This window comes from Mus pahari, chromosome X (assembly GCF_900095145.1).
Source record: "Mus pahari chromosome X, PAHARI_EIJ_v1.1, whole genome shotgun sequence".
NCBI classification, from domain to species: domain Eukaryota; kingdom Metazoa; phylum Chordata; class Mammalia; order Rodentia; family Muridae; genus Mus; species Mus pahari.
In genome coordinates this window covers 87,159,959-87,184,995 of record NC_034613.1, presented here as the reverse complement: position 1 = coordinate 87,184,995, position 25,037 = coordinate 87,159,959, and the positions used below count along the sequence as shown (strand labels likewise).

General features: G+C 41.5%; 1 protein-coding gene and 1 non-coding gene across 2 annotated transcripts in view; both read left to right on the top strand.

The window, feature by feature from the left end:
• Snx12 (sorting nexin 12) overlaps nt 1-25,037 on the top strand; it is a 115,989-nt gene that overhangs the window by 70,984 nt on the left and 19,968 nt on the right. The window lies entirely within an intron of this gene.
• Nucleotides 5,789-5,901, top strand: LOC115063180. The gene has a single exon (XR_003843071.1). It is a non-coding gene; the product is annotated as a small nucleolar RNA SNORA72 (small nucleolar RNA).

Sequence of the window (25,037 nt, the reverse complement as noted above, 5' to 3'; positions counted from 1 at the left end):
GGGGGAAGAGAGGGAGGGAGGGAGGAGAGAGCAGTGCTAGGGATCAAACCTGGGGTCTCATGCATCCAAGCCTACCACCCTTAGCCTTTAAAAAATGTTTTAAGACAGGGCATCACTAATCTCCCAGGTAGATTTCTAACTTATGATCCTCCTGCCTCTGCTTCCCAGGTAACTAGGATAAAAGGTCTGTGACATCAGACTTGGTTTTCAGCTGAACAAACAGGAAAGCATAAGAGGATGTTTAGTAGGCAGAAGTTAGAACATTGAGGGCAAAAGGCAGAGAAGGAAGAAGGACTGTGGGATGTTTGCAAGTAGTCTGAAGGTTTTCTCTAACAAAAGGGCACATTCCTTAAGGTGACAGTGGAAAGGTAGGGTGGGAACACCATTTTTTAAAGATTCACACAGTTTGTTTCCTACACTGTAAAGCAGTGCTTTCCAAACTTCACTTACTGTATTTTCCATTCACAGTTTGATGTCTTGTCTTTGGAGTCATGAACTTAGGATATGTTTTATTTATATTGACATTAAAGTGTAACTATTAAAATAATAATATGTGCATTGCTATGCCCCAATATACACTGACACCTTTTAGAAAGCTACTACTTGAGTGCATTATTGAAAGAGAATAGGCGGAGGGGCAGCAGAGGGGATTACATGAAGGGCTATTGAAACACTCAGATGACTAAAGTCTAAACTGACAGAAGCCTCATTGGCAAGGGCGGTGGAGAAGGGAAGGGATTTTAGAAGAGATTTAGGATAGGACTTATGATTAATTAGAGGAAGGTAGGGATATTTATAACTAGAATCTGGATTTGGTGACTAATTAAGAAAGGGTGGAAGATTACAGGCGTGACCTAGCATGACAGGTCCCTTGTACAAGTGATGACAATATTACTAAAGTAGAGAAAGGAACAAGAGTTCCTTGGTGAGAAAAGGTGGGTTTTTCTGTTCAGTTTGTTGTTAATGTTATTGTTAATTTCAATTGTATTCCAGATTAAAAAGCTAGTATATTCTCATTGTAACAAGCAAAGTAATGCAAAGATACAAGATGATCAAGTTAATACTCTTTCCTTCCTTGTATAGAGAATGATACATATAAAAGACAGATAAGATGTAAAAGATCTCCCACAGTGTAAAAAAGAGACAACCACCATGGGAACTGGGAAAATATGCAAATAACCATGGTGTCTAACTTGGTAAGCATCTCCAAGAAGGAATTCTACAGGACCACTGATTTTTTTTTTAAACCTACTTTTAACTCCTCACTAACAATTTAAAATATCTTTATAAGAACAGAAAGTTCAGCAAAGCAACAGCTTGAGAAACACATTCCCTACCTCTGTGTGCTTATGCTTATTTGTCCTGATTAAGCCACTAGAAATTCATAAGATTATTAAAATCTGCCCATCATGGTGGCACATGCCTGCAGTTCCAGCACTCAGGAGCAAGCAAGGGCAAGGGGATTGCTACAAGCTCCAGGCAGCCTGATTTACATAAGAAGTCCTTGCCTCAAAAAATTGGCTAGTGTGCTCCTGTTTGCAAAGTATTCATTATCATAATTGTCATCATCATCATCATGATGTCTCCCCTTTGACAACCTCCTACTGTCTGTCCACTTGGAACACTGAGGGACCAATATATGTGGCCTTTTACATAGTATTTGAGTGTGTGTATGCATATGTAGAAAGTACGTGATGTTGATAGTGGATATTTTCCTTTTTCAAGATTTGCCTTATTATTAATTATGTGCCTGTGTGGGAGAATGTGCATGTGAGTGTAGGTGGCCATAGAGGCCTGAGCTGTGGCTTCCCTGCTGGAGGTACAGGCAACCAGTACTGAGAACTGAATCTGGATGGTCTGCAAAAGCAGGCAAGCGCCCTTAATTGCCGAGCCATCTCTCTAGCCCCAATAAGGGATATTTTTCTTACAAAAATGGAGCTATTTAGTATACACACACATGTAAAGTACCCTGCAACTTGATTTCCTCAGCTGACCACACTTCTCTGTGGGATACAGCTTTTTGCCTACCTTTTTATTTTTTCAACCTAGCTGTATTACATTTTACGTGACATTCCTTAGAATGATATATATTTGGTTTGTGATTTTTAAAAAAAAATTTAGTCTACCAATCTCTGTATTTTAACTGGGCCATTTACATTTTAGGCATAAAATCGTATTAGTGTCCCTAAGATCGCTGTGATTAGAGCCATGGGACAGTTCTGGAGTGGGCAGTTGTCAGATCCTCTGGACAAGGATTTTTCTTTGCCTGGACCAGCTTAGATTTACGACTCACTGTGATGGCTTTGGTGGGGGTAGCCATGGGTGTTCTGTGGTTTGCAGCAGCTTAATTCCAATCTCTGTCCTGTCTTCACAGGGCCATTTTCCTCTGCATCAGTCTCCACGTGCCATTCCCTGTCTCTACAAATCTCTTCGGATTTCAACCTTCTGATTTCTTAGGAGGAAATTGGCTTTTTTCAGATTTAGGACTCACCCTAATAGCTTTTTTAAAAAAAAATCTCTCTCTCTCTCTCTCTCTCTCTCTCTCTCTCTCTCTCTCTCTCTGTCTGTGTGTGTGATGCATGCATACACATGTACATGTGTATATACATCTCATGTGGGCCTGGTATCAATGGAAGTCAGAAGAGGATATCAGATCTCCTGGAACTGGAATTACAGATGGTTGTGAAGCACCATGTGGGTGCTGGGAACTGAACCTGGGTCCTCTGCAAGAGCAGCCAGTGCTCTTAATAACAGTGCCTTTTCTCCAGCCCACTGATGGCTTCTTTGTACATTGACTCTATTGCTATAAAAGGTCACTTAAAGGTTCTGAGGTTGAGGACTTCAATGTACATTTTTGGAGAACAAAACACAATCGTAGCCTGGAGTCTGACATTTTAGAACTTGTCTTCTGTTTGTTTCTAATGTTTCTCTTTTTACTTCCTTATTTTTTCTGTGGATTTTTAGTTTTATATATACAGGGTCCCACTAGGTAACCCAGGCTGGCCTTAAACTTGAAATCCTTCTGCATAAGTCACTATATCTAGCCTATTTATGTTATTTTAAATTTTAACTTAAAATCGGTTACTGTTGCGTGTACGTGGCGGTGGCGGGGTGGTGCTCTGAAGGTACGTGCAAGCCACAGAACAGAAGTGGAGGTGAGAGAATGACATTTTCCAGAAGTGGTTGTCAGATGTCATGCTTACTGTCCACCTCATTCCCTTAGAGGGACTCACAGAACCTAGAGCTAGGCCAGGGGCCACTAGGCCCCAGCAACTCTCTTTCGAGCACGCACAGCACCGGGACTGTAGCGACTGGCCTCTTACAGGGGGTGATTTGAACTCATGTCCTCATGCTGTGTCACTACCTCTTCTGCAGACAGAGCCATCTCCTTAGCCCTTAGGGTCCATTAGTTGCTCTTATCTGTTGTTTTCTCTCTGTTCCCGGATCCTGTCCAGAACATCACATTGCACTTAGTCATCCTGCTTCCTTGATTCCTCTGGATTCTGACTGTTTTTCACTCACTTATTTATAAAACCTTGATGTTTTTGGTGACTACTTGTCAGTTTTGTAAAATAATGGAATCTATGTGATACATTTGTCACGATTAAACTGAGTTATGGGCTTGGGGAAGACTACAGAAGTAGACAAATTTTCACCATGTTGTGTCACAGATACCGACTTTCAAAATGGCCTACCACTGTCAGTGTTGATCTTTATAACCTGGCTGAGGAAGTGTTTGTCAGACTTTATTGTTCTCACAATACAGTTACTCTTGCCCCCTTTCTATACTAGACTTTTGGAAGTCAGTATGTATGCCCAAAGTGAAAGAATAGAGTCACGCTTCACTTCTGAGGGAAGAGTGTCTATAGATATTATTAGAATAGGCCATTTGTCCCTTCTCCCTCATGACTGTGTATCCGAATGTATTGGTCTATCTACCATTTGTTTGTTCAGTGTAACAGTCCTTTATGTGTAGCCGCATGGACTCATGGGTATTTATTTTATAGTTTGGGTTATAATTTAATACCTCTTCATTTTCTTGCTTAGATTGTTCTGGTTTGGCCATGGAAGAAGCTCTTGTAGCTTGTTCTCAGTTCTTTTCACCTACCCTTATCATTTATGAAGGGTGCAGTTTCCTACATTTGGGCACAGCTCTAAGGTCATCGTGCGTTATGCTGTGTTCTAATGGGTCATTTGCTTCAGCACTTGAAGTCTACTTTATTCTGTCTCGCATGGCTTCGAATGAGAAATGTAGTCTCATTCAGACTGGGGCTCTCTGTAGGTGATGTGTTTTTCTCTTTGAGTCACTTCAAGACTTTTTCTATGTCTTTGTTTTGTGTTTTACGAAGATACATTGTAATATGCATGTATTCCTCTGTAATAAAGCCTTTATTTAAGAAGACATTTATTTATTTATTTATTTATTTATTTATTTATTTATTTATTTATTATTTGGAGATAGAGTATTGTTATGTAGCCTAACACTATTGGCCTGGACCTCACAGGTGTCTGCCTGTATGAGCTACTATGCCCAGCCTAGATTTATATTTATGCATATATCTTTGAGGTAGGGTCTATCCTTGAACTAGGATAGATCTATCCTTGAACTAGGCCTCACAGTTTGTCACCTAGGCTGGAATCCAGCCAGTCCAACAATCCCAGCAATGTTCCTGTCTCTGGCTGCCTCAGAGCTGGGAATACAGGCGTGCATACAATGCCTGGCTAGTTATATGGGTTCCCGGAGCCAAATTTCAGGCCTTATAACTGTGTAGCAGGCACTCTTACCAACGGATTCGGATTCGTGTCTCCAGCCTTTGTTTGCTGTTTCTGTTTTTTGAGACAGGGTCTAATGTGACCCCATACTGACTTCAAACTCCACTGTGAAGCCAAGGATGACTTTGAACTCCTGCTCCTGCTCCCCTTACTACTGAGTGCTGGGTTGTGTACCACCATCACCAATAATACTGTGCTGGGGATCAAATCCATGGCTTTTCTGCATGCTAGGCAAGCAGTCTATCAACTGAACCACATCTGCAACCTAATAACTAACTCTAATAGTTGTCTACTCTATTCTAGGTGAAGACATCAATTTAAAAATAAAATTATCAAGACAAAGGGTATTTACTGTAGCAATATTATCACTAGCAAAGTTTGAAACAAATTATAAATAATGTGTTATTAATTTGGGCATTTCCTCAGTGATGCAGGCTTAGTTAATCATATTCCTTAATTCACAGCATATTATTACTCACCTTCAGTTTCCTCTGGCCACAAACATACTCGCATGTGTGCCTGAGGTGCTCTGGGGGGATTGTCTTAGTATATAAGGGATATGTGTACGTATTTTCAACTTTAGTGAATATTAAATATTACCAGATGATTTTTCTAAAAGATTAGAGATGCTCGCATTTCTATCAATAGTGTACAAAATTGTCTATTTCCATGAATCTTCACCAGTACTGGATATTGTGATTTTCATTAATTTTGTGTGAAGCACCACATTGATGTTTTATTTGTATTTCCTTAGTAGAACAGAATTTGGCATTTTTGGCAACTCGACTTTCTTCTGTAAATTGCCTTGTTTGGAACTGAGTAATGAACATATTGAATTCAATGTAAGGACTGTGAATGAAAATCAAGGGCTTCAGAAAAGAAGTTTGTGGGAGGATGGGCCAGGGAAATCCTGGCTGCCGAAGAGGCTAGGGCCATTAAAGGGGGAGGGGGCCACTTCACACTGTGACAATAGACAGAAGCCTCCAGGGCAGAAAGGCTTAACTCGTTTGAAATACTGACTGCAGACATCCTGGCTCTTCTAATCAGGTCAGGCTGAACACCGACTGTATTAACGGCAGGGATGTGTCCCCAGACCTAGGTGTGGTATTATAAATTCTGGTGATAAATCAGGTATGATTTATTATATGACCATCTCCTGTGATCATATGATGGCTAACATTCTAAGTTATCATTGAGCAACCTTGGGAAATTGGCAGTGCAGCTACTGCAACAATTTGTATAGAATCAGTGCAAATCTGCTGTCTACACTAAAGAATGGGAACCACTGTAGGGAAGTGGGAATGGCAGTCACAGGTGAGGAAAACGACCAGTTTTCTTTTTCTAAGTGGTTCTGATATTATAAGCATGCCAGAACAGATTGGTAAAAGGTAAACCATGCAAAAATGTTAATTTCTCCTTGCTAAAACTTCCCGGGGCTTGTTAATAAAGAAGGGAAGGAGAGAGAGGGAGGGGGAGCCTTGCTAAGAAAGTTCTGGAGGGTCCGGTCCGCTGTTTACAAAAACAAATCACAAATCTGGGCTGGGAGCTCTGTTACAGAGCCCCTCCCATAGGCCTGAGCTGCTTTTCATGATTAAGAACAATGTGCTGGTGGCTGGCTCCCCTCCTCCACAAGACATGGAAATTGGGGTTTGGGTGGGGGGACCAAAGTCTAGACCTCTGCAAGAGCAGCCACTGCTCTTAACTGCTGAGCCATCTCTCTGGCCTAGCCTAGACCTAATTTTTAAATTATTATTTTTTTAATCAGAGAGATGTCTGGGGGATCTGTTGGGAAGGAGACAGGGCTTTCAGCATGGGAGGGAGGAGGATGAGAGTCATGAAGTTGAACATGACACGTATGCAATGACTACTCATATGAAGCTGTCAACATGTGAGGTAGATACATATGGCAATGTTAGCTTTGGTGCTGCGTTTGAAACTAAAGATGGGAGACATTAGCAAATCAGCACAGAGTGATAGAGCAGATTCAGGTAGCTCTTTTAAACAAGGTATTGGCTACTCTCTCCAGTTCTCTGGGAAGGAAGCAAGGGGATTAGGTCTGTCTAATAAGGGAGAGGAGAAATATGAGTGATGAAGTCACTCCAACTCTTCCCCACTAACAAAGACTGTGTGTGGGCTCAGAATACTTGGCACATAGTGGAGGTGCTCAATAAATATCTGAATTTAAACTATTTACTCATTTAGTTTCTGCAATAACCATATGAGCTAAGTATTTTTTACCCACATTCTACAGATTAGAATCCTGACACTTACATTATCTCCCTTCTAAGTTACAGGAATGTGCATACACAGCTTATCCTCAGAGAGAGGAGAGTCCGGGTCTTGAGATTGGAGAGGCTGGAGACAGTGGGGAAGAAGGCAGCTCATTCTCCTCATTAAGGTGCTTTAGAGTCTTTTCTGGGACTTGGAAGTTGACATTTGCAACTGGATAATTCTTTGTAGAGGGAGCTAGCTTGGGCTGTGAGTGTTTCAGGATGTCTCTAAAATGCCCACTTCATGTTTTGACAACCAAAATGTCTCGAAACACATTGTCAACTCTCCCCTGATTGGGAACTACTGCCTTAGACACTGACAAGCCACTGACAAGCCACCACGCCCGGCTTCCAATTTTTACCTACAGAGTTAGTGACCATCAGCCTGATGTGAGCACAAATTGACCTGGGCCTTATTCCTGTGTTATGAATATGAAGTGACCTGGGCCTTATTCCTGTGTTATGAATATGAAGTAGCCATGTTCTTCTAACTCCATTAAAAAAGTGGGTTTTTGCCCGGCAGTGGTGGCACATGCCTTTAATCCCAGCACTTGGGAGGCAGAGGCAGGTGGATTTCGGAGTTTGAAGCCAGCCTGGACTACAGAGTGAGTTCCAGGACAGCCAGGGCTATATAGAGAAACACTGTCTCGAAAAACAAACAAACAAACAAACAAACAAAAAAGTGGGGTTTTTTCCCCTTAACAATATGCTAATGCACATTGTAATGCCAGCACTTGGGACATAGAAATAGGAGGATTTTGCAATTTCAAGGCTAGCCTGGGCTACATAATGAGTTCAAAGTCAGTTTGGGTTACATATGGACCCTCTCTGAAACAAATGAATAAACAAACACACAGAACTTGAAAAGATGTTTTGAACTTTATTGGTGCCTCGCCCCCAAGCCCGGTGCCTACCCTAGCCCTTCTCCTAGCCTACCCACAGTCATCTTGGTATGAAGGCAGAGCTCCGTGAGCCAGGGATCTAAAGTCACTTACTATGCTGGAAGTTTCTGGTAAAATCCAGCCTCCTTCTGCTCCTAAACTTTACCTTAGGCCCTGAGGCTCACCGGCTCTGTCCCCACATCTCTGCTTCCTTGTCATGAGTCTTGTCTGTCTTACGGAGATGACAATCATTTTTGTGGAATTTAAAAAAACAGTGCAGTCGTGTCACTCAGAATGCAAGCCTCCTGTCTTACCTCTACCCTAGTCTTTCTCAAGCAAACAGGGATCACAACACCCGGGAATGGAAGCTTCCAGACTGAGAAAAACAACCAATGCCCACCTACCCCACAAAACCCAGAATGTTCTATTAAATTTCAATGTAAGTATGTCCCAATTGCTACAAATATTTTTGGTAAAAATTCATGCATCATTAATCTGGACTTCAAACTTAGCTGAGTGCTCTGTATTTTATCTGGCAATGCTGCTAGAGACCTTATCAGAAAACTGTTTCATCCTGCCCAGAGAGATTCCTACTTGGTATGTCTGGATGGGGCCTAAAAGTTTGTTTATGGTGGTTTGGGGACCACACTCTTGAAAGCCACTGGCATATAGGATAAACAGAAAGATAAGGGCGTTGCCTCCTTCAAAACATCAAAGCCAAAGAGAAGAAAGTCAAAGAGAAAACTTGAAGCAGCCGTCTTGTTTTTTAAGTACTGTCTTCCCCACCAGATGCCATGAGGACTCCATGCCCGAAGGTGTGTGAATTTCCGTGCTTTTAGATTATTTGTAGTGCCAGAGTTCGAGGCACTGGCCACGCTGGATAAGCGCCTTTCACAGAACAACCATCCCCAGCTCAGGCTGTACATTTTCCTGGGTAACCAAATAGTGGGCTAGCTAGTCCAAACTACGGATTTTAAACAGAGATACAAACGACTCTAAGAGTCACTTGAGGAAGTGGTTCTTATTTACCAAAGCCTAGTGTTGTTCATCAGAAAAATGCCTCAGTTTATAATCTGAAGAGCTAGGTGATCTTTCTTTTCCTTCTTCTATTCCCTCCCTCTCTCATTTCCCTCCATCTGTCTTTTCTTGAGCATTTTTATTTTTTGCTAATTACAAAAGTAAAACATACCTATTAGATTTCAAACAAGCATTATAGCAAGTTACACTTTGGAAGCCCTGAGACTAGCTCTGTGGACTGCTGCATATTTATAGGAAGTCTCTTTACATAATCCCAGTATGTATAGTTTTATTTATTTTATTAAATAAAAATTTGAACATACTGAACATACTGTTCTGATTTTTTTTAAATTACTACAGAATTTGGACATCTTCCAGTAACAGTGTATATGGATCTAATTTTTTAAAAAGATTTGTTTTTTTTTAAATTTGTGTGTGTATGTGTGAGTGCCTGAATGTATGAATCTGTACCGTGTGTGTCTGGTGCTCACAGAGACAGGAGAGGGTATCAGACCCCCTGGGACTGGAATTGCATGCAATTATAAACTTCTGCATGGCTATTGGGAGCCAAACTCTGCTTCTCTGCAAGTTCAGCCACTGCTCAACTGCTGAGCCATGTCTCCAACCTAGATCTAATTTTTAAATTAAAATATTTTTAAAAGTCAAGGGGCTAGAGCGATAACACAGTGGTTAAGAGCACTGGCTAGGGCTGGAGAGATGGCTCAGCAGTTAAGAGCACCGACTGCTCTTTTAGAGGTCCTGAGTTCAATTCCCAGCAACCACATGGTGGTTCACAACCATCTGTAATGGGATCTGACTCCCTCTTCTGGTGTGTCTGAAAACAGTAACAGTGTACTCATATATATAAAATCAATAAATAAATCTTTTTTTTTTTTTTAAAGAGCACTGGCTGTTCTTCCAGAGGACCTGGGTTGAATTCCCAATACCCACATGGCAACTCACAACTGTGTAACTCCAGTTCCAGGGGAGCCAACACCCTCACCCAAACACAGATTCAGGCAAAACATTAATATACATAAAATAAAAATAAATAAATCATTTAAAAGAAACCCAAAACCAAGGCCCCCTGCCCTAGCCTTCTGACTGTACTTGCCTCTACACTTACCCAACTGGCTAATATATTTTCTTCTTTCTTCTCCTAAACCCTGCCTCTATTTTTGAGACAGGGTTTCTCTGTGTACCCTTAGCTGTCCTAGAACTCGCCATGTAGACCAGGCTATCCGCAAAAGTGTATACCCTGACCCTGACCTTCCTTTTTCTTTAAACACACTGCAGGGATAGAAGCCAGTGTCCCCTGTATGCTAGGTAAACTCTATAGCTCTGGGCCACACTCCCTATCCTTTTCTGGCTTTTTCTCTCTTGCAACTTGTTTACTGAAGAAACTGGGCAGCTTGGCCTATACGGTCTGCAAGGCTAGGTATTGTTGATTGTCTCTGTACTGTATTTTCTTGAAATTTTTTTTATTTTTTAAAGGTCTATTTATTTTATGAGTGCACTGTAGCTGTCTTCAGACACACCAGAAGAGAGCATCAGATCCCATTACAGATGGTTGTGAGCCACCATGTGGTTGCTGGGACTTGAACTCAGAACCTCTGGAAGAGCAGTCAGTGCTCTTAACCGTTGAGCCATCTCTCCAGCCCCTTCTTTAAATATTTTTAAAAATTTATTATTGTGTGTGTATATGATGCATATGTGTGAGCATACATGTCATGTGGCACTTGTGGAGGTCAGGGGACAGCTTTGTGGAATTGGTTCTTTACATAGCTTCTGAGGATCAAGCTCAGGTCACCACATTTACATGGCAGGTGCCTTTACTATTTTGCCAGCTTGTATACTATATTTTTGTTGTTTTAACAGAGGGTCTCATGTAGCCCAGGTTGCCTACCAACTCTCTATGTAGCTGAGGATAACCTTGAATTGATGGTCCAGCCTTGATGTCTCCAGTCCATTCCTGATTTGTATGTCTTTTACATTATTAGCTGATTTGATCAGGTTCAGGTAAGAGTGTTTTTGATGAGACTAGTTTATAGATGATATTTGTTTTCTCTTGGCAGGAGGCACATGATGTTTACTGTCTCTCTGTGGTATTAGTAGCCATTTGTTGCTTAAAGCCTAGATCCATTTATCCATTAGGGGTTGTAGAATGGTGACATTTGGATTCTATTATTCTTCGTCTGTTTTCTAGGATAAAGAAAAACATCTCTTCTCTATTATTTGGTTGGCCAATGGTATAGTTTGTTAAGGGAAAGCAATGTAAATGTTTGCTTTTTCTCATTAATTTTTTCAAAGCAGTTATTTGTTTTATTCCTATATTAAAAATGTCAGCAACTAAAAAAAGTCCCCATGAACTCAGAAATTGAACCAAATTGATGCTTCAGGCCCATTTTATACATTTCCTGGCAGAGACCTGAAATCACTTCTCTAAAAAGGCCTGGTTTCTTTTTTTTTGTAGGAAATGGTATCTCAAGGCCACAAGGTCTGGATGCTAGCAGCAATACTCACAGGTACTGAGTTCATCAGCATTTCAAACCTTTTAAGGAAAAACTGGACAGGAGATACTGATGTGTTGTTTTTTTTCAAAGTCCTGTCTTCAGGGGTTTTTTTTAGCTGTCTCACCTCTGAATCTCCTTTATTTCATCCTTGAGAACCCACAAGTACACGAGATAGTAGGCTTAAATTATCATATTATTATGCACTAGCTTTATATGCCATGCCATACACAACTGTCTCTGAGCAGAATATTAATGCTTCCACTGCTAACAGGATGGCGAAAACAGAGAATCTGTTTGCACCCTCTCTGCTCCAGTACTCCATTGGCAGTTATTAGAAACTGCACTTTCCTACTGACAGCCATCATTGAACCGCAATTATACATGGATCTATGTGCATTTATTTATTTAGTTTATCGAATAGTCACAGACAGTCCTTTTGTGGATGTTTTTTCCAGCTGTTTTTATTTTTCTAGAGTCTGTTCTGTAGCAGCTTGTTAGGAAGGGGGCCACAAGAATAGAGTGAGTGTAGGTTGACAAGTTTGGAGACTCAGGATGTCCTTAAAAGAAAAAAACTGCACCAGAGACGGGGTGTCATAAACAGCAGAAATATATTTCACAGTCCTGGAAGGTAGAGGCCCAAGGTCAGGTGTTGGCAGGTTTGATTTCTCTGAGGCATCTATCCTTGGCTGACAGGGGCTGCCTTGGTCATTCACAACACAGCCTTTCCCCTGCTCTCTTTTGGCTATTTATTGTTAGAGACTGGGCATTGTTGTGTAGCTCAGGCTAGCCTTGAAATTTCAACTGTATGCTGCCATGACATGCCTTTGGTGTCTTTATGCGAACAAATCACCTCTTTTAAAAATTGTTTTGACAATACTGGGAATGTAGCCTTTGAGCAAATGCCTGTCTAGTGCTACAGGACTGAGCTTCACGTGCTGCTGACTGCCTCTTAGGAACTGCAGTCAGAGAGAAGGGCCTTGCCTTCAGATAGTCACCCATTCTCAAGGTCCTAGGTCTTCAACATGTGAACTTTTTTGTTTGGTGACGGGATGCAATTCAGCTCATAACACTCTGGCTACAAATAAAAATTGTTACTTTTTTTAAAACCTCTGTGTCAGGCTGGAGAGATGGCTCAGCGGTTAAGAGCACTGACTGCTCTTCTGAAGGTCCTGAGTTCAAATCCCACATGGTGACTCACAACCATCAGATCTGATGCTGTCTTCTGGAGTGTCTGTAGACAGCTACAGTGTACTTATCTATAATAATAAATAACTCTTAAAAAAAACCCTGTGTCAGTCATTTTTTGTATTTTTTGATAATTTCAAGCATGTATGTAATATATTGAGTCATTTCATCCTCCATTACCCCTCCCGCCCCTTCCCACTGAACCCTTTCTTCTAACCATTGAGTTCCCCTCGATGTTCATGACTTTTGTTTAGTGTTTGTGACCCACTGAGGTTAACTGGGGTTGCTTGTGTGAGCATGGGTGTGGTTATTTACTTTATTATGAATGACATCACAGAAGCAACCATTAACTGCCAACAGATCCTGAGGATCCAAGTCAGAAATTTGACTGCTTGGGTTATGTTGTTTTTCCTGTATCTCATGAAAATGCTGATTTCTTTTCTTTCTTTCTTTCTTTCTTTCTTTCTTTCTTTCTTTCTTTCTTTCTTTCTTTCTTTCTTTCTTTCTTTCTTTCGTGTAAGTACACTGTAGCTGTCTTCAGACACACCAGAAGAGGGCATCAGATCTCATTACGGATGGTTGTGAGCCACCATGTGGTTGCTGGGATTTGAACTCGGGACCTTCAGAAGAGCAATCAGTGCTCTTAACTGCTGAGCCACCTCTCCAGCCCCGATTTCTTTTCTTCCAGTATAAAATATCATTGTCAACACATCTGATAACTGGATGTTTGTCTTCCATGTGTCCCCCTCCACTAGTAGGAAATCTCGTACTAAAAATCTAATACTTTAGGCAGAGGCAGGGGGATCTCTATGAGTTCAAGGCCAGCCTGGGTTATAGACCAAGGACAGCCAGGACTACACAGAGAAACCCTGTCTCAAAAAAACAAAAAATACAATAAAATAAAAATGAAGTGGAATACTTTTGCTAGGATATATATATACATATATGTATATATATATAAAGTTATTTCAGAAAAGCTTTTTTTTTCCTTTTCCCTTTTGCTGCTCTGGCCCATAGATTACAGATGGTTGTGAGCCACCATGTGATTGCTGGGATTTGAACTCATGACCTCCGGAAGAGCAGTCAGTGCTCTTAACCGCTGAGCCATCTCTCCAGCCCTCAGGGAAACTTTCTTGTAGCCTTTCTAACCTTTAAATTTTATTTGTTTGAGTCATGATTATTTTATTACTCAGGTTGTCCTGGAACTCACCATATCGTCCAGGCTGGCCTCAAACATGTGTTGAACCTCCAGCCTCAGCCTCCCAAGTGCTGGAATTGCAAGCATGAGCCACCAGCCCATCTCTGTTCTCACTTTTATGGATGTTTTACCTGCTTTTGCTTCCTCCTCTTAGACTCCCTGCTTTTTTCCCTTCCCATTGATTTTCTCTGTTCTTCTAGTCTCCATCCTGCTCTTGTGCAAGGACTATACATACATACATACATACACACACACACACACACACACACACACACACACACACACACGCACACAAACACAGAGAAATATATATATGCATATAATATATGCATGTGTATTCTCCATAAAGGGTTGTAGGATCCACAAACAAAACATGGTATTTTTTTATTCTATACATGGTTTATTTTGTTTTATTTTCTTCTCTCTTTTTCCTCTTTCAGGGGGTGGGGAGTAAGATTTGAGACATGGTCTCAGTTTCTCAAGTGCTGAGATATTCTTTGCTTGCTTTCCTTTTTATCACTTCATTCTTCTCTTTTTGGTTCTATACAGGTCCCCTCTTCTTATCTTCTCTTTTATATCCTGAGTTCATTTGCTCTTTCTGCCTTAGAATTCATTTCTAGTCTCTCTTATTTCCGATTCTTTCCTGGACCTCATTACCTTGAGCTTTAGTTGTTCAGACCCTGACTTCTTCTGTATCTTCTCTCCTTTTCTTTGTCTACTTTGGACTTGCTTTGAGATGGAAGGCTATAGTGTTCATGGCTCATAAGCATGTGCTTCCGCTTTGCTGTCAATTGTCATTGCGAATCGTCCTCACTGGCTTCTTCTAGTAAAAGCTATTGCTCATTTGCACGTGACTTTATGAATTCATGCTTATGTATTTTGATCTTTTGAGACAGGGTTTTCTTATGCAGCTCAGGCTTGCCTCGGTCTGCTGAGTGCCAGAATTAGAGGCTTCTGCCATTGCATCTTTTTTGAAAAAGAAAAGAAAGGGGGAAAAAAAAACCCGGTTAGAAGGGTGGAGGCTAGGATCCCAGTAGGTTTTCCGTTTTCGTGGCTTCTAGCTCCCTCTTCTGTTGCTTTTGTGTAATTGCCCAAAATGGGACTTCCTTTCGCAGACACCTGGCTCTAGCTCTCCTGGCCTGTGGCCCTTTTTGCTTCTTACCCTGTTGCTGAATCGGGATTCTGTTTCTGGCAGTGTCTTTTGCTCCTGGCTGATTAGTGTGGAGAGCTTGTGGGACTCACACTGCTGCAGACACGGAGTTTTGGGGACACTCAGGTCTCACCCCTCCGTTCCAGCCGATTTGCTTTGTCACCTGCTCATTGCTTCCTTTCACACAGGGCTCATGTCACATCTGCTTTACAGCTGTTGGTAGTCTGCACCCGTCCACATATTTGGATTTAAGAATCTTCTTGCCTAGCTTCATGACACTTATTGTCCATGGGTTTGGGGGGTTTCTGTTTTGGTTGTTGCATGTTTCAGATAGGGTTTCTTTATGGAACCAGGCTAGCTTCAAACTCCTGATGCTTCTGTCTCTGTCTCTGGAGTGCTGCGGTTACAGGTGTGCACCACTGTGCCTCGATTGTTTTCTGTTTTTATTAAACTACTCAGGAGTGAGAATATTAAAAAAAAAATTATGCCACCTCCACAACCTGCCCAGAACCTTCCTATCAATTAATTTTAATTGAGCTATTATAAGTTTTACACATTTAAAAATAAACGTTTAAAGCCCCTCATGCTTATAATCCCAGCAGTTGTGAGTTGGAAGCGGGAGGATCAGAAGTTTGTTATCCTCAGTTACACAGTGAGTTTAAGGCTATCCTAGGCCACATGATACCAAAAAATCTAAAAACAAAACAATCCCCCCAAACCAACAAGCGGCACATTGTAGCACATAATTGCAACCTCAACACTTAGTAGTTGGAAGCGGGAGGATCAAAAGTCAGAAGGTTATTCTCAGCTACATAGCAAGTTCTAGGCCAGTCTGGGCTGCATAGCAAGAACCCGTCTTAAAAAAAAAAAAATAGAACCGGACCTGGTGGGACTTTAACTCCAGTAGTCAGAAGGCAGAGGCAGGTGGATCTTTGTGAGTTCAAATCTATTCTCGTTCAGTAGCAAGTTCCAGCCTCTCAGTCCCCCAGAAAAAAAATAGGAGCTGGAAAACCACGCTCATTTCTGAAGAGATGGCTGTGTAACCCATTTCTGCTCAGTTCTAGGGAACCAGACGGCCCTCTCCTGGTTATTGTGAGTACTGCATGTATGTAGCACACCCTCATACATGCAGGCAAAATATCACTGAAAAAGAAGAAATTTGACTTCATATTTTAGACACGTCTCTATAGTTTTTATTTTCTGATGTTTTAGGAATTATTCTTGCAACCAGTCTCCCTCTTGCTCTAACGTTCATCTCATCTTCATGTTGTTATTTGAGAATTTCATACATGTCTACCGTCTGTTGTGACCAAATCTACCCTCCAGTTCTCCCAGCTCCTCTCTATCAGGTCCTGAGTCCATATACTGTTCATATGATCTGAGATCATGTCCTTAAAAAAATACTTGATTCTCCTTACCCCAGCAGCCATCAGCTGCCAATAGCTCCCCGGCTAGGGGTGAGGCCTTATAAATCCCCTGTCTAGCCATGCTGGAATTTTGATTGGCTTGATCTTGTGCATGCTGTCATAGCCACAGTGAGTTGCATGTATGCAACCAGCCTGCGATGTCCAGAGAACACTATTTCATGGCACATCTCTAACTCTTACAGTCTTTCTGCCCTGCCTTCTGTTTTGTATGCTTGTTTGATTTTTCAAGACAAGGTTTCTTGGAACGGTACTGGTTGTCCCTGAACTGGCTCTATAGAACAGGCTAGCCTTGAACTCATTGGGACCCACCTGCCTCTGCCTCTTGAATGCTAGGAATGAAGGCATGTGCAGCCACCACCCTGCTCTGGCTTCTGCTTTGGTCCCTGAACTTTGGTGGTGTTGGTATAGGTGTTGATGCCACTGTCTCTCATTAGGACTGAGCACTTTGCAGCCTCTAGTTCTCTGCAGTGTGACCAGTTGTGGATCTATCTTAAGTACCATCTACTGCAAAAACTAATGTGGATCACAGGAAAGGGAGAGATTGTTTGTCTGCTTTGTTTTTGTTGTTGTTGTTGTTGTTGGGTTTTTTGTTTTGGGGGGTTTTTGTTTGTTTGTTTGTTTGTTTTTCTAGACAGGGTTTTTCTGTGTATCCCTGGCTGTCCTGGAACTCACTCTGTAGACCAGGCTGGCCTCAAACTCAGAGTCATCCACCTGTCTCTGCCTCTCAGGTGCTGGGATTAAAGGCTTCTTTTTAACTGAAGCTTCGGATTGCCTGTTGTAGATGAATCCTCAATGTTTTCTGGAGATGTGTGTGTGTGTGTGTGTGTGTACACTCTTTTTTTTTGCTGCTCTAGGCGCTCAGTCTTGTACACGTTTCTCATGTTCTCCTCACCATATCCATTGGTTGGTATGTATTTCACTCCTTTTTCTTCATCTGCTTTTGAGAGGGGGTTTCACTGGACTGTGGGCTGGCCGGAAACCCACTATGTAGCCAAGGCAGTCTTCTTCCCTCAGCCTCCTGAGTACTGTGCTTGTGAGCCTGAGCCACCCGCCATTCCTGACTCCAGTGTATTTAATTCTTAAGCTGCATTCTTTCTGGTTGCTTTCCAAGCCCGCCTCACAGCTGTCACCGTGAAATTTTGTTTTTCTCACTGGAAATATGAGTTAAGTCTGCATTTTTTAATTCCCTGGATATTTTCCTTTCTGGTATTTACCCTGGTTTTGTAAGAGTACATCTTTAAGTTACATACTCAGAAAGAATAGATGTTCCTTGTGTCTTTAAGTTTTAGAAAATAATCTTTCATACTCAACTTGATTTATAATTCGGTTGGGTTTTAAATTCGAGGTTCAAGTTGTAGTACTGTCACCAAGAAATTTGCAGTTCCCGTTTTAAATTAGTTTTTATTAATAAATTTTGTTCTTTGATAATTTCCCACATGTATATAATGCATTCTAGTCACTCATGCCCACCTTCTTCCCATCTCTGCCATCTCTCCTTTCCTTACAAATCTCTTTCCCATATTTCCTAGTTTTTGCTTTGTGTCCCACGGAGTTTAACTGGGGCTGTTTATGTGACCCAGGCTTTGGAACTAACCATCAGAGTATGGTGGGCTTACCACTATGTATACAACTGGATTCTATGCTCCCCTCCCAGAATCGGTTAGTTGCCAAGAGATCTGCTATAGGTAATAGGGACTTATGGGTCTCTTCCCTTCCATAGCTGGCCGTTAGGCAGGCTCAACTTGTGTAGACCCAGAGCCAGTAGTAGGTCTAGCTGCTGTGAATTCGTGATTTCCATTGCTGGGACAGGCATAGATGGTGTTTCTTAACACTTCTATCTTCTGGGATTTCCTTTGTATCATTATCATCATCATCTGTGTGCTTGATGCATGTGATTGCCTGCATGCCATGTCACATATATTGAGGTGATGGAACAACTTTGTGGGGTTGGTTTTCTACTCTCACCTTTATATGAGTTCTTTCTATGAGTGGCAAGCTCCCTTACCCACTGAGCCATCATGCTGGTCCTGTGGTTTCCTTTTGTGGGTTTTTAATCTTGTTTAAATAATTTCAAATGGACTCAAAAGGAAGCTCAAGGGCCATTTTACTAGCATTTGAAAGCAAAACAACAGATCAGGCAACCTGTAAATCTTGGTAGCTCCCAGGTAGAGGGAGTTTCAAAAAGCTGAGTGTTTTCTCTTTTGAGTTCCGGTCCAGGAAATCCAGCATGTTAGAGCATTCTTAGGCTTTTGGCCAGTACCCAGAAGAGAGAGAAAGAATGAAAATGAAAAGTTGTGTTTCCTTTTCGTTAGAAATCAGAGCGGTAGTGTGGTTTAGCAATGCTGCATGACAGAAGCTCTGTAAGCAATTGCATCAAGGGAGGGGCTTAGGGAACTATCATTGAGGAGGTTAATTATTCCTCCCGTTTCTGTAGCTTGGCTTCAGGGAAATGAGCTTTCCTGTTGGCCAGGTGATTAACAGAACTCTCAAGAGTAACCTTTAAGGGAGGAGGCAAAGGAATAGTATGTTCTAATCTTTGGAGCAGAGAAAACTCAGAATCCACTTTTTTCTTTTAAATAGGAGGAAATAGCTTTTCCCTTAATGGGCCTCAATAAAGCTCCAACACCTTCATCTTTTTGTATAGTATTTTAAATCCTAAGAAGGGACAATTGTGAGTCTTCCCTCTCTGTTGTTACTAGGGAAATGGGAGGTGGGTTCTAAAGCATCATGAGGGCGTGGTCTATCTTTAATGGCTTCTAAGTCTGCTAATCTGCTAATTCCTAAAATATGCTTCCCCACCAAGTGTTTAGATCTTAAAATCACTTCAGAGATGGACTGAAACTGGGAGACAGAAGGACTTAGGAGTTGTGGTTCTCAACTTTTCTAATACTGCTAACCTTTAATGTTGTGGTGACCCTCCAATCATAAAGTTATTTTTCTTGCTACTTTATAACTGTGATTTTTCTAGTGTTATGAATCATAATATAAAATCTGTGTTTTCTGGTGGTCTTAGGTGAGCTCTGTGAAAAGGCCATTTGACCCCTATGAAAGAGTTCTACTACAGCCGGGCAGTGGTGGCGCACACTTTTAATCTCAACACTTGAGAGGCAGAGGCAGGCAGATTTCTGAGTTCGAGGCCAGCCTGGTCTACAGAGTGAGTTCCAGGACAGTCAGGGCTACACAGAGAAACCCTGTCTCCAAAAAAATAACATTTTGGGATAGAATAATATTTCACATAAGAATCTCTAATTAAAAGCATCCCAATTTATAATAATGTATCAACTAATTTTAAACTGTAAGGCAGCATTTAGAGTTCAAGTAAACAGCCTACTCTCTAGCTTAATCTTAGGTTNAGGCAGGCAGATTTCTGAGTTCGAGGCCAGCCTGGTCTACAGAGTGAGTTCCAGGACAGTCAGGGCTACACAGAGAAACCCTGTCTCAAAAAAACAAAACAAAAACAAACAAACAAACAAACAAAAACCAACCAACCAACCGAACAAACAAACAAAACAAAAAGAAAAAAAAAAAGAATCCTACCCCAAAGAGGTTGCCACCCACCGGTTGAGAACCACTGGCTTAGGGTCTTTACTCTTGCTGACCCTCTAGGCATTAGAGGGTGGTCAAGGAATTACATTGCAGCAGGACCATCAGATTAAAAGAGATAAAATTAAGACAGCAGTTGAGTATACAAGGTCCAAAGATTAATAGCATAACCACCCAGACAATATCTATCTATCTATCTATCTATCTATCTATCTATCTATCTATCTATCTATCTATCTACCTATCTATCATCTATCATTCTATCTATCTATCTATCATCTATCATTCTATATCTATCTATCATCTATCATTCTATATCTATCTATCTATCATCTATCATTCTATCTATCTATCATCTATCATTCTATATCTATCTATCTATCTATCTATCTATCTATCTATCTATCTATCTATCTATCTATCTCCCCTTTCCACAACAAAAATCTAGATGTCCAGTTCCAAAGTTCTTCAAGGGGATGAGTGTTTACACTGGAGTTGTGGTCACACTCACACAGCTTCTGGGTGGCTGTGTAAAAGGAAAAGAAAGATAACAAGAGGCTAGATCACAAACTAGAGTCCCCAAACACTTCTAGCATTTTTGGCCTGTGGCCAGTACAGAACCAAAGATATTTTTGGCTTCCGGCCAAGGACAAGAATGGTGTTATTTGTTTCTGAGGTCCCTAATGTAAAACTGCCTGCTTTCAAAAGCATAGCTCCTCCCCTCTCGGGCATGTAAGACCATCATATCACTAGCATGAAGCAGATATATCTTGAGACCCATAGTCATGACAATAAAATAAACAGAACAAATACTGTGATTGCTGTGTCCGTGGTAAAGGTAATGGCACTATTAACACTTCCATCTTGCCTCCTAACTGCATGTGACCAGGAGCAGTGCTAGAGTACACAGACGGAATATTAAAGGTGGCCCCTGCCCCCTCCCCCCTCCCCCCTCCCAGCAGTCGGGAGAGTTAGCCCCAGGGTCATGAGAGTGGGTGAGCTGGCTCTGCCTCTCACTGGCTGCAGCTGGTGAAAAGTGGGTCCCGACTCAACCGGGCAGCCCAGAGTCAGGGCTTTAAGCTGGCCAATCCTAACACCAACCCCATGTGAGAAATGCTGGAGCATGTGAAATGGCCGGCCCTGCAGAGCCAAAGCTGCAGGGTCTCCATGACACAGGGCAACAACAGGTTTTAACCGAAGCCAGAGGCCATGACTCATTGCAGTGAACTTTTGCAAGTAAAGATGAGTGGACAAAAGGGACTGTGGGACACACTGCACCTTCCACAACCAGATGTTTTCTATGCTTTGGTGTTTTTTTTTATGTTTTGTTTTGGTTTTTTACTTTCTTTTGGCGGGGAGTTTGTAAGAGCAGAAGGCGGATAGGAAGGTTAGGGAGATGAGTGGGATTGGAGTTCCTGATATAAAACTCACAAAGAATCAATAAAAATTGAAAATAATAAAGAATATTAAAGGTAGAATACCATAATGTAGCTTTCTTGAGGTCATCACTCATGATGAGGTGAGACTTTTTAGTTATGTAGCTGTTTTGTTTTATTAATGTATTTATTTATTACAGCCCCCTTCCCTCTTCTCCCAGTCCCACCTCCACAAGTCCCTCCCCTCATTACCCCCCTCCCCTCCCTGAGGAGAAGAGGAAGCCTCCCTTGGGTACCAGCACACTCTGGGTTATAATTTGCTCCAACTGTTAGGGGACGCACATGAAGACTAAGCTGTACATTTGCTACAAATGGATAGGGGGTCCAGACCATGCATGCTCTTTGGTTGATGGTTTAGTCTCTGTGAGCCCCCATGGACCCAGATCAGTTGACTCTGTAGGTCTTCTTGTGGTGTCCTGACCCCTCGGGATGGCTCAATCCTTCCCACACTCTTCTATAAGACTCCCAGATGTAGCTGTTTTTGAGTCACCTACGCTCCTGTAAGTTCCCCACCAGCCATTCTCCTTTCATTAAACCCAGTAAAGTAACTCGTTCACCAAGTTCAGTTCAATTGTTCATCTGCTCTGTCACTGGTGCACTGTATGAGGTGAGTAGACATTTGCTCATATTTACCTAGAAAAAGGACTTAAAGTCTTCAGAAGATTTTCCTCACAGTTTAAAACGTTCTCACATCTAGTTTGGCTAATGAGAATTCTGATTGTTGTTTCTTCTTCTTTTTTCTTTTGTTGAACTGGGGTTGAGCCCAGGGCCTTGGGCACACACACACCAGGCAGGATTTCTACTACTGAGCCATATAACTAGCCTCTAATTTTGATTCTAAAGGGGTGAATGAATTTTTTCTTTCTGACAGTAGTTGCAGTTTTCATTTCCTGATTTGTAAAACATTTTTGTTTTCTTTTAAATGATTCATGAATTCATTTAATTCATGAATTAAATGAATCTTTAATTAAATGATTAATTAATTTCTGCCTGTCTGTCTGTACACCTTTTTGTATGAGTGCCTGTGGAAACCAGAAGAGAGTGTCAAGTTGGGGCTGGAGTTACAGACATCCCTGAGTTGCCTGAGAGATGCTGGGATCGGGGTCCAAACTCTGGTCCTTACAAATTATCAGCAAGCATTCTTAACTATAAGGAATCTCTCCAGCCCTTAAAACTTTTTTTTTTTAAGAAAATTGATTTTTAAGTTAGTATGTAACATGAAAGGTTCCATCATTGCATCTTCATACACTGACATTTGTATTATCTTTTATTCTGATTTGTCCACTGCTAGTCCCCTTCTCTCCTATCCAATCTGGCTTTCTTTGCCCTCTGTCTCATCTGTCCCTTTGATATCTTCCTAGCCTCCCATGATTCCCATTCTAATTTCAGGACCTACACACACAGACACAGACACACACACACACACACACACACACACACACACACACACACGCGCGCGCGCGCAGTCCAAATTCTGCATATGAAAGAACACATGTGGGCTGGAGAGATGGCTCAACCATTAAGAGCTCTGACTCCTCTTCCAGAAGTCCTGAGTTCAAGTCCCAGCAACCGCATGGTGGCTCACAACTATCTGTAATGGGATCCAGTGCCCTCTTCTGGTGTGTTCGAAGACAACTACAGTGTACTCATATACATAAAATAAATAAATAAATCTTTAAAAAAAAAGAAAGAACATATGTAGTGTTTTTCTTTTTGCGTTTGACTTCTTTTGCTTAACATGACAATCTCCAGTCCTATTATTTACTTGCAAATGTCATAATTTCAATTTTCTTTATAGCTAAATAAAAATTTCTATGTATATGTCCTACATTTTCTTTATTCATTCCATCTATGGATAGGCATTTAAGCTGGTTCCATTTCCTGCCTATTCTGAGCAGAGCAGCAGTGAACATAGAAGTATAAGTAATTTGTGGTATATTGACTGTAGTATATTATATAATATCTTCTTATAGGTTATTTCTCTCCCCTTTGATCTTAATAGGCCCTAATACTAGCCTCCTTTCTAAATTTTCCATTCCATCTGTAGTCAGTTCTGCTTGCTCTGTCCTTCTTTGTATGATGCTGTTTATCAGCATATATTTGGTGTTCTGTAATTGTCTCTTTATATCTAAAAATGAAAGAACTGGGCATTGTGGTACAGGCTTGTGATCCCAGTACTCAGAATACTGAGGAAGAAACACTCTGAGTTCAAAACCAGCCTGGATGACTGAGAAAGACCCTAATTAACTAACCAAACCGATAGATAGATAGATAGATAGATAGATAGATAGATAGATAGATAGATAGATAGATAGATGAAAGAAAGGAGAGAATAAAGGAAGAAAGAAGAAATTTAGGGAGCCAGCCAGCCAGCCAGCCATGGTACTTGATACAGTTTCATCTCTTTTATGTCTGGATAACTATTTGTTCACTTGTTCTCTCCCTGAATAGGAAGTTTAATGAAGATGGTTGCATAGCAGATCAGGGGGTGTGCCAAGTAACTTTTGTTTTGAAGGGAAGCTGCCTTTGGGCAGGAGCTCCCCTCTTCTTAAAATTTCTTTCCTACCCCACCCCCTCTAAAGTCCCAAGAACAGACTGATGTATGATTCTACCAAAGTTCACTCTGGGAACCAGTGAGTGTGTTGGGGTTTCTTCCATAGGTGAGAGATTACTTACAGGAATGTGGGAGCTCCTCTGGCTGCACTGCAAAGTCCACCTAGCAGGGATGATTGCTTTCTCATAACACCATAGACAGTCCTCTCCCCTAGTCGTACTCCACCTACATCCTCTAGCCCATCCCCCAAGACCTAGAGACCACATGCAATAAGGGCAGAACTGCATAGAGCTGGTTGGAAGGAGCGCCTGGACTGAGGTGGAGGGTTCCATGACACATACTACCTACCCTATCCTTCTATAAGGGAAGTTATACAGTCACCTGGACCAGATCTGATGACCTTCTGAGAGCAGGCCCAACACAACTCCTCAAGTTTGATGGTAATTTGGGTAGAACCATACAATACCCCCAAATGATACATTTTAAACAATTCATTCGCTGTGGGACATTAACACCTACACTACCTTAGCTTTTCCTACATATCTCCAGGTGTGTTTTACTTCTATTTAAAACAAAACAAAACAAAACAAAACAAAACATGGTTTTAGCCAGGCGGTGGTGGCGCACGCTTTTAATCCCAGCACTTGGGAGGCAGAGGCAGGTGAATTTCTGAGTTCGAGGCCACCCTGGTCTACAAAATGAGTTCCAGGACAGCCGGGGCTATACAGAGAAACCCTGTCTTGAAAAACCGAAAAAAAATTAAAACATGGTCTTGTTACATAGCCCAGGCAGGCCACAACTTGGGGGCCTTCTGTCTTAGCCTCCTGAGTATGTGCCACCATGACCAGCTTGTTTTGTTTGCCTTTAAAAAAAAACCCCTAGGAAGTAATAATTCGGTCCACTATGTGAAATATGTGGATAGTATGTGGGGGCATAACAGAGAGCCAATAAGAGCATTTGTTTCATGGACAGGATTTCACGTCACTTCCTGGTTTCCAGACTCCCTTATTTCGACCTTGAGTACTTGGCAGCTCTGAAATGGCAGCCTCTCTGGGATTTTTCCAGACACTCTGTCCCATTCCATTTTGTT